The sequence below is a fragment of the Mus caroli genome, chromosome 17 (assembly GCF_900094665.2).
Source record: "Mus caroli chromosome 17, CAROLI_EIJ_v1.1, whole genome shotgun sequence".
NCBI lineage: Eukaryota > Metazoa > Chordata > Mammalia > Rodentia > Muridae > Mus > Mus caroli.
In genome coordinates, this window is record NC_034586.1 from 86,057,449 (window position 1) to 86,067,447 (window position 9,999).

General features: G+C 35.8%; 1 protein-coding gene across 36 annotated transcripts in view; it reads right to left on the bottom strand.

Moving 5' to 3' along the window:
* Nrxn1 (neurexin 1) overlaps nucleotides 1-9,999 on the bottom strand; it is a 1,073,594-nt gene that overhangs the window by 566,321 nt on the left and 497,274 nt on the right. Inside the window, exons 1-2 of one of the 36 annotated variants that reach the window (XM_029470983.1) lie at nucleotides 5,956-5,961; nucleotides 246-248 (exon numbers count right to left, since the gene is read on the bottom strand). The exons of the other annotated variants lie outside the window; for them this stretch is intronic. The gene's annotated coding sequence lies outside the window, so the exon portion shown is untranslated. Of the gene's footprint in view, nucleotides 1-245; nucleotides 249-5,955; nucleotides 5,962-9,999 lie in introns of those variants that run through there. 36 annotated transcript variants of the gene reach the window in all.

The following is a 9,999-nucleotide window of genomic DNA, read 5'->3' on the forward strand; positions in this document are numbered from 1 at the left end:
TTGTAGACCAGGCTGGCCTCGAACTCAGAAATCCGCCTGCCTCTGCCTCCCAAGTGCTGGGATTAAAGGTGTGCGCCACCACGCCCGGCTGGGTTATTTTTGTTATTGTTTTTGAGATGAAGTCTTGCTATTTAGTCCTATTTGCTATGGAACTCATTCTATAGACTAGATTGTCCTGGAACTCACAGAGATTCACCTGCCTCTGCCTCCCAAGTACTGGCTTTAAAGGTGTGTGCCACTATGACTGGCTAAAGGATTAATTTTTTTCATATTTTGTGGGATTTTTATTCTGGTAGATGAGCTTTAGACAAATGACATATTATTAGAAACAACTCTATAAGCTTTAAACACTTCTATTCACAAAGATATGGCATTATCTATGCCCCTGTTTTAATGTGTAGAAGTATGAGATATGATAAATTCTAAGGCTGGAGACCTCGGGCAATCAGCAAGCTGATAACTGTTTGGACACATTTTTTTCAATTGATTTGAGAATAAACTTAATATGTATGACCTAAGAGAGCAAAAGGACCTGAGACCAGTAGTTAGTAAGGTCTAGATAAAAAGAAGCTAATTGGCTTAAGTACTACAGGAGCTCAAGTCTTCATATTTAATTTTGAAACAAGTAAGTAGATATGCAGTTTGTTTGCAGGAAGTTTTGACATTTGGGGAATTGGAAAAAAAATGCCTCAAGGGACATCTCTTCACCACAGTTCCTTTGTTCTATTATAAATTTCACTGTTAACAAATTTCTCATCTCCTGTTCCATTCCTGGCTAAATGTCATCAAGCTGATCTGGGAAAGTAAATAAATGAAGTTTAAACCATCTACAAAAACATTTGAACTCCTGCATTTTGATATTGATTGTACCCATTTATGACAGATCAGGATAATACCTCTGGTGTAACTATTTTTCAATGGGAAAAACATACAGTTTAAAAATATATTCTACCTTTCAAGTACATAATTATATTCACAACACAGTAAAAAAAATTTCACAAGTTTAACAAATATATTGCTCAAAGAATGTTTTAAAAATAGCTCTCCACAGATCTATTCTAGCTCAACTTAGAAACAGAAATATGCACAATAAATAAGCCAACTATAAACGAATCTAAAAAACTTGGACTGTGATTTTATTTTAAGATGAAAAAGTTCATTTCCAAGAAATGCTTATCACATAATAGGACAGCTAGCAGATTTAAAACTAAGTATTGAAGAGTTAACACGCTTTCAAGTAAATTAGAGTACATTTGTTGTTCGTTTATTTGAAGGAAGGTCATAGTGATTTACAATTGTGTCTATTTAAATGAATCCTATATAATTGATATAGATGGTGAACCTGTCCTAATTTTTGGAAATTAAAGTATTATAGTTACTACTGAGTATATGAAAATTTATTAATATGTAAATGGACGTATCATAAAAAGGGAGAGCTATGATCACAATGTAAAGATTATTTGATTAAATAAGTTTTGTTGCATGAGAAAACCATTATAATGGCTATAGAATTTATTTTTTCATACAAATGTAGAGGGCAGCATCTACTTTGTATAATTCTAGAATAGAGGTTTCACTTGTGCTTGCTTTCTGTCTTTAGAATTCTCATTCTTATGTTGACTGCCATTAATGTCAAGGCTAACTTTATGATATTTAACTAATCCTCAGTATTTTGGGGAATGTTTGTCAATATGTTTTTGTTTCCTTAAATAAAAGGTGTAAAACATAATTAAATGGTTCTTTCCTTGAGCTTTTCTTTATTATTTGCTTTCTTTGTAGGGGAAGATGAGTCTGGCACCTAGAGCCTGTGCCTCCATGTTAAACTTCTATTGCTGGCTTATTTGCTGAGAAAGCACATGTTTTAGGAATGTGACCAAAAATGTGTTCTTTTAAGATGATTCCCTTTGTTCCAGCCTTACAAGACTGCCTAGGTTTAAAAGCTGTGGAAAAGATTCCCATGACACTGCAGATAGTTGTTACCCAAGAATGAGAGAGAGACAGAGACAGAGAGACAGACAGAGAGAATAAAATTTTTCACAATGACTGCAAAATTCTTCTTAACGAGGATTTCAATATACAATAAAAGCGATTTTTGTTTATTTACCATGAACTTAATTATTATCTAAGTTTTAGTCCCTAACTTTAGTGCTGTTGCTTCATTTAACAATTTGTTTTGGAAAAATATTGGAATTGCTTCTTTCATTAAAGTAGTCTTTAAATCAGAATCTTCTGATGTGAACAGCTCAGGGAGGGATCCTGCAGAGTGATGAGACAGCCAGTGTAATGACTGCTGGAAAGAAAACTTTGTCTCCCAATTAACGTGGGTTGATGGGGGATACTGCAGAAATGCTACCAAGGTTCACTGCCAGCACTGGTTCCTGGCTGATATTCCTCCTTAGAAGGCCATAGGCAGTGACAATGTAGACTATCTAGAAACATCTAGAAGTATCTCATCTGTGGAGCTACTCCTTTGGCTTCTTCCTTAAAATGATTTTCACAAAATCATTTGAGAAAACTGATAGTAGTGATCCACTGTGATAGAATCTTGTTTTTGTGTATCTTTCAATTGGCTTAGTATTCTATAATTTCTTTAAATCATTTTGCCATAAAATGAGAGAAATAACAAATGAATCTTAAAGATACTGCAACTCATTTACAATTGTTTACAACACAGTGTTAAACTTTAACAATCTGTGGATCGTGGTCTATCTGCATAAAAACCATGTATTATACACATGCTATCATACTCTTAGCATGTATTATGCAAAATATGAGTTGTGATAGCAATTGATATGTTAGTAAAAGTTTTCCGTAAAGTTTGAAATTATATTCCACTTTTGAATATTTTCTGTTCCACAAAGCCTCCAAATGTGACTGTTATTTCAGTTTTGGAACCAAATGTATTCTTAAAAGACATGTATGGACTACAGAGATGGCTCATCTGTTAGGAGTATGTACTGCTCTTACAGAGGACCTGTCAGTTCCCAATATCCATATCAGAGAGCACACAATTGCCTGTCACTTCAACTTCTGAGCATCTGACACCTGCTTCTGCCGTGTTTGGGCACCTGCACTCATATGCTCACATATCTACACACAGAAACACAAATACACATAATTAAAAATAAAATAATTAAAAAATACTTATTCTGGTTATTTTAAAGAGTAAAATAAAAGAGAAATTTATATGTCAGTAAATTTAAAATGTAAGAATATATTATGTATGTAGAAAAATCATGCTAAAGAATACTACGGTTGGTTTTAATTATATTTTAACAGAATATATACCTTTAATTTTGACTGTGTTCACATTAAAAGGTAAAGAAAAAGATTATTACATGAATTAGAAAGTGAACATGATAAACCAAAGCAAGAAATTAAAGTCCCTAGCACCTCACCAACAGAAAGACACATTTCCAGCAATTTTAGAAAAACATTCTCTCTCATTCCCTCCTCTCTCTCTCTCTCTCTCTCTCTCTCTCTCTCTCTCTCTCTCTCTCTGTGTGTGTGTCCCTGTCTTTATCTGTCTGTCTGTCTGCTTGCCTGTCTTTCCTTCACTCCCTCTCTCCATTACTGGAATAAAACTACAAGGGACATCTTCTAAGAGCAGTTAGTCTTTACCCTCAGTGGAGTGTTATTTCTTATACCCATTGGCTGAAATAATTTTACTTAGTATATTATATAGTTTAAAGAACTTCAAAGTACTCTTTGTAATGTGGACTTTCTGAGCTGATTTACTATATTAAATTTTTGAAAAAAAAAACACTCGGGTTTATATAAACAGGGTCTATTTAAATACATCAAAAATTATCACCTCTGGAATTCTGTTCAGGATTCATATATGTGGTTATTAAAATTATTTTGTAGTTTCATGTTATTGTACTCACTGTCATGGTCTAGCTATTTATTAGTCTGTATCTACACTATTCATGAGGTGAATAAACTTATATTCTGGAAGAGTTTCAATAATTAAATCAAGTTCTTTAACTTGAAAAGAACTTTTATAACTCGTGAAACAGAGTAGAAGTTTGTTACTTGCAGGTTTCAGTTGGGTTTGTTGTTATTTTATTTTTACATTAATAAACTTCTTTACCTCTTTTTATATGGATATGTATCCTAACTTCTGGGCATTTACATATACAATAATTCAGAATGCTTTATATTTCTCACCAGTGAGTGAGTATCTATATTCCAGAAGTCCCAGTGTCTGCTCTGAAGGTAGTGTACCATGTTGTACCATGTTTTCAAGCTGGCAGATTAGATCAAGAGTGGCATTCTTTAAGACTAACCACTCCTTAGCTCCTAAGGCTGTAATGGCAAACTCTGTCCAGTGAGATACTAAGGAGTAAGTAGCACACTCAATTCTTCTAGGAGAGTTTAGACCCACAAACACACATAGTAAACAAAGCAAGAGCAACAATGTAAACTTTAAAAACAGGAAGCAGAGAACCAGCCATGAATGGAAACATTGACAAGGGAAAGGGCACCAGGAGTCCACCAAGGACAAAACCATGGTAGGGCTGAAGAGAAGCAGAAAAAAATCAGCAAAAAAGAGAGCAGTGACCAAGACACCAGGATGACAAAAAGGGCAGACAGCTTAACCATCATAATCACAAAATATTGAAAAGGGAGGTGGCAAAACCTCATAGTTAGAGCAACAGATCTCAACAATTTTTGAGTGGCTAAATCCCATTCAACCCCCTCACCCCCAAAAAACTGCCTGTAATGACTGAAATTAACTCATATTGTATCAATTCTTATTGTCCTAGTAAGAAAACTTCATCGTTAAGACTGACCAATATAGCTCGTGTTTATTGATTTTATATTCATTGAACTTTATGATCATGATATTTATTTTCACATTGTTAGGTGAATATCTGCTAGTACACACGTCATTAATTTATGGGCATAAAGCTGGTGGCTAGTTGCTAAAGGAGTATTTGATGGATATTTGGGGATTACTTTTTTGTATTACTATCTCCTGGATATTAGATGCTGTTTTAAATACAAGTTCTTAAACAATAGGTTTTTTGGTTGTTTTTGTTTTGGGGGCTTTGAGTCTTGTTTTGTTTTTGTTGTTGTTGTTTTGTTTTTTCATCTTATAGAGATTAGCTGCTTATGAAACTGAATCACGATAAGGACAGATGTAAGAAAAGCAACTATTCTCACTGTAGAATCAAAGGAAAAAAGTGGCACAATTTCCTTTAAAGCTAAAGAAACTCTAACCACACATCTCAATGAGACACCTAAAGCAATGCATACAGATGTTCAAAGATTAGTTCTCTCAATGAATAAAATTACACAATGCAGTCATTTGGTGACACTTAGTTATAAAAAAGAAAACTCCCATCTTATAGATTTTTCTGGCAATTTGGCCAAGACCAATGGTAACAAAGTCAGTGCTCAATAGTAAAAGAGAATTTAAATCCATTCAGCACTAAGCAGTAACTCTGCCTTCACCTGGTTTAAGAAGGGTTCTTAGTGCCCCAAAGTCTTTCCAATCATGTTGGAGCACTGTAGCTTTCTAGCAGCTAAACAATGAGATTGTTCATCACATTAGAACAAAGTCTTCAATCCTTCACCTACCTATAGCTCTATCTACCTATGCAGTCATGCAAATACTCAGAAAAGACTATATATTCTTCATCCTACTTCCCCCAAATTTAAATGTGTAGATTACTCAAATAGGCTTACTTCAGATTCCACTCAAGGTTTAACAGCTGTCTAGACTATGTCTTAGCTGATTGTTTTCAGTTAAAAACACATTTTTCTTCTATGTGTTATATTCAATTACGGTTAAAGTTCAGCTAAAAAGAATTTACCAAATTGTTTATCTTTCTTTCCTTTGTACATACATACAATAACAAAAGCAAATATTCTGCATTTTTCTTTTCGTCTGCTTTCTTATCAATGTCATCTATCCTATGTGCTAGGCAACATCAGTCATTCAGTGACAATTACAGATAAACTCTATAAATCCACCACCAACACTGGGACAGTGAGCAGAAACCTCCATGTAAGGTTTTCTGCTCTGCAGGGGCCATGTAGCTCAGAGCTTCATGTTTGCTGCTTCTCCTCTGTGCTATACTGCAGAATATGTTCCTCCATTATTAAGTTGCTCTTCAAGTGACAGCTTGATTGCAGCAATCTAAAATGGCTTAAGTGCCTCAGGTTGACATTTTACATTCTTTTATTGCTTTCCATTTTTATCTACATAAAAAAAATTGGCGATAACTAATATCCAGTTGATCTTTTCATTCTGGTGATAAAATGATAATACAAAGATCTTATTATCCACCCCAGACATCCATCAAAGTACATTTTCCAATAACAATGCTGCTCAAAATGTTGCTTATCTCTCCCCAAGTTGAAAGTGAGGTGAAGTACTTGGCTCTAGATTTCTTTGTCTCCAGGACTTGGGTTTGGTGTTGTAAAAAGACTTTGAACTTTCACCCTCAGCATTTCATTCACATTAATATCTTGTGCAATTTTGTTGTTTAGGCTCCTTAGATAAATCACGTTTTTTAATAAGCCAAAAGGAGTTGAAAGTCTTGCCTATTGAAGTAATTGTTTTATCCCCAGTGACTTTTATTCTTGTACAAAATCAATAAGGGGAGCAAGAGAAAACCACAATAGAGGCATAGAAAGGAAGGGGTAAGCTGGAGGAAGGAAGAAGTAGCCGGAAGGGAGAGGGGACCAACACAGAGCACAAAGAGAAAGAAAAATGAAAACAAGCAAAGCAGGGACCATGGATATATTAAAATCCATTTATGAGGTGAGGGAGATCGTTCAGTGAGTGAAATGCTTGCAGGCCAAGTATGAGGGACCTGAGCATGGATCTCCAACATGCACAGAATATCTGGGCACTACAGTAAATGCTTTTGGTCTCTATACCTGGACTTGGATCTTTCCATTTGCTCACTAAGAACTAGTGGGTCTAACCAGCTACTGAGTACTAGGTTTAGTGAGAGACTTGGTCTTAAAAAATGAAGATGGAGAACCATAGAGAAAGTGACTTAGCATCAACATGTAGTTTTACAAGGATATGTACTGACTCTGTCTCTGCTCTGTCTCTGTCTCTGTCTCTGTCTCTGCTCTGTCTCTGTCTCTGTCTCTGCTCTGTCTCTGTCTCTGTCTCTGNCTCTGTCTCTGTCTCTGTCTCTGTCTCTGCTCTGTCTCTGTCTCTGTCTCTGTCTCTGTCTCTGTCTCTGTCTCTGTCTCTGCCTCTGCCTCTGTCTCTGTCTCTGTCTCTGTCTCTTTCTCTGTCCCTGTCCTTCTACCTCTCCCTCCTCACACCTTCTCTCTCTCTCTCTCTCTCTCTCTCTCTCTCTCTCTCTCACATACACACACACACATTGACACATAGTCAATTGCTCTAGTGGCGTCATGTCTTTCTGTAGGCAAGAAGAACATTCTGTAGTTATGTCACTAGTATGAAAAAACATAATCTATTAAAAGTACCAAGCAAAAACCAAAAAAGAAAGCAAAAAACACCTCATTAAGTAATGCCTATATCCACTTCAAAATAAAAATGGTTAAGTAATGCCTATATCCACTTCAAAATAAAAGTGGTTACCTCTATGACCATTAGGACTTACCAGTGGGTCATGAGTGTACGTTTGACATCCAGTTTTTCAAATATTTCCAACCTTCAAAGGTTATCACATTAACATTTCTAAGGTGCTTAACAAAATTATAAGTATCAAATAAGCAATATACCACCACAAACACAATTGTTTCAGAAAAAAGATCATCTAATCACTTTGAACATATTGTGTAAAATTACTAGGTCTCCAGTTTGAAATCAGGCTTGCTTGCTAACTCTAAAAGTTTCAAAGAGACTAGGCTCTGTGATTTTGTAATGAAGTAGGAAACAGAATGAGATTAAAATTGTGTACAGACCCTAAAACAATGCATTTGAAAACAATTTACATGGGACATAAACCTCCATTTATATTTTTAGAGTATTAAAATAACTTAAGCCATTAATAGTACATACCAGTCAAGAAACTGCCCAATACTCATATTTTCAAAACACTATTTTATAGCTAATGACTGAGGCTTCAGCTAAAAACACTTTGTTCTGACCACATTTTATTATTATTTAGTTCATGTTAGTATAGCTTTATGATGGTTTTTGGCAAGTGATCTACAGCTTTTTAAATTAATTCAAATATTTTTCACCTTCATGTTAAATGTATGTGAATTCATAGTTCTTACCCATCTAACTGTATTAAATCATCTTTACTTACCCAGAAATTATCTGCACTAAAAGGTGGTAGGTGGGCTTTTTTCTTTTGTGCCAATTGTATCACAAAATAAGTGGGTCAACGTGTGCTGTCTTCTAGAAATGCTCCTTCCCAGTCTCAGGCATTTGAACACTTGCTCCCATTTGGTGGCAATATGTGCAGAAAATCTGCAAGCTGCAGTCTTGGTGGAGGAAGCATGTCACTTAGGGCTAGTTTGGAGGGCTTCCTCCTACTTTCCATTCACTCTGAAGGTAAAGATGTGAGGTTCTAGATTCCTGCCTCTTTCCCCATGGGAGCAGCAAAGCCTGCTCAGGCCTCCCTGTCACAATGGACAGGCTCCACAAGCCCAAACAAATCCTACTCTCACTAAGCTGTTTATGGTCCGGGTGCTTATCACAACAGAAAACTGACTGATGCACACAATAGGTGAAATAAGGAAAGGCTAATCTTCCTGCTCCGTTATCCTGAGCAGAGGACAGAGGGGATCGATTGATGCTCATGTTTATATTTCAGCTTGTGGATTTCAAACTGACCACACTCTAATTCTAAATTTCAGGTAGCAAACACATTTTCATACTGATATCAACAAAGGCATGGCAGGGAAGTCTGATGATGGGTCTTAGAAACTTCTCCTTTACCATCAAAAGATTGGAAAAACAAAATGACAGCCACAAGACATGTGACAAAGTCAGCTCTTGGGATTTCAGTCCTTTCTCAGAGGAAAACCTGTCTGCATGTTACAGAAGGTTCTAGAGCTGCATCTATACTTGTAATGTGGGGGTGGTAGAGGGAGAAACACAGCAGGTATCTCTTACAGGGTAGGGTTGAGAACTCCCAGACATGGCCTCTTCTCGACTCACCGGGTTTCAATGGCAAAGACTAGAAAAAGGAGGCTGGAAATGGGGATGCTATAGAGACTGCAGAGCAATTCTAAGTAAATGTACAGAAATCTATCTCTGGTGGCTTCTACTTAAGTGAAACAATTTAGAGTATGAGTCCTCATCATGTGGAAATCTGTTGGTGTTGTAGATCATTTAGTGCCTGTGGTAGCTCTCTTAAAATATATCAGTTGAAGTGCTTCATATTAATATTTCAAGATAGTGATGTTATGCAAAAGTGTCAGATAAGCTTAGGGCTCACAAAAGTTCTACAAATAAATGGCTCTTTGAAGTTGGACTGAGATGCAAATATTTCTAATTAATTTTTGGTTGACTATAAGGTGAAGGGCAGATGAAAACAGGTGAATGTTATTAGATGTGTAAATTCCTAATTATTCTCAAATTTGACTCATCTTTATGAAACTCACTAAATCTGCTCACTGCTTTCCAAGTAAAACAAAGGCAAAAGCAAATGGGAATGCTACCTGGTCATTGAATGCTTCTGCCAGAAACTACAATTAAGCTAAGCCATTTCCACTCTTGTCTGAAGTGTGCACTGAAAGCTGTAATACATTAATTTAATTCAAGTATTCATGTGCTACTTATACTACTTTTAAAAGGAAAAAAATCACCAAGAGATGACAATCTTTGTATTCAAAATTATTATTCTATGAACTTCCTAAAGTATGGAAAAAGACTGTTCATAGGACCATAGGACCACAGTCTCGTGGTACTATGAAGACTTGAGTCTAAGAAGACTGACATATATTCAATGTATGTTCTAAGTAATTGTAGCTAGAAAAGGAAGAAGAGAAGAAGAAGAAGAAGGGGAAGAAGAAGAAGAAGAAGAAGAAGAAGAAGAAGAAGAAGAA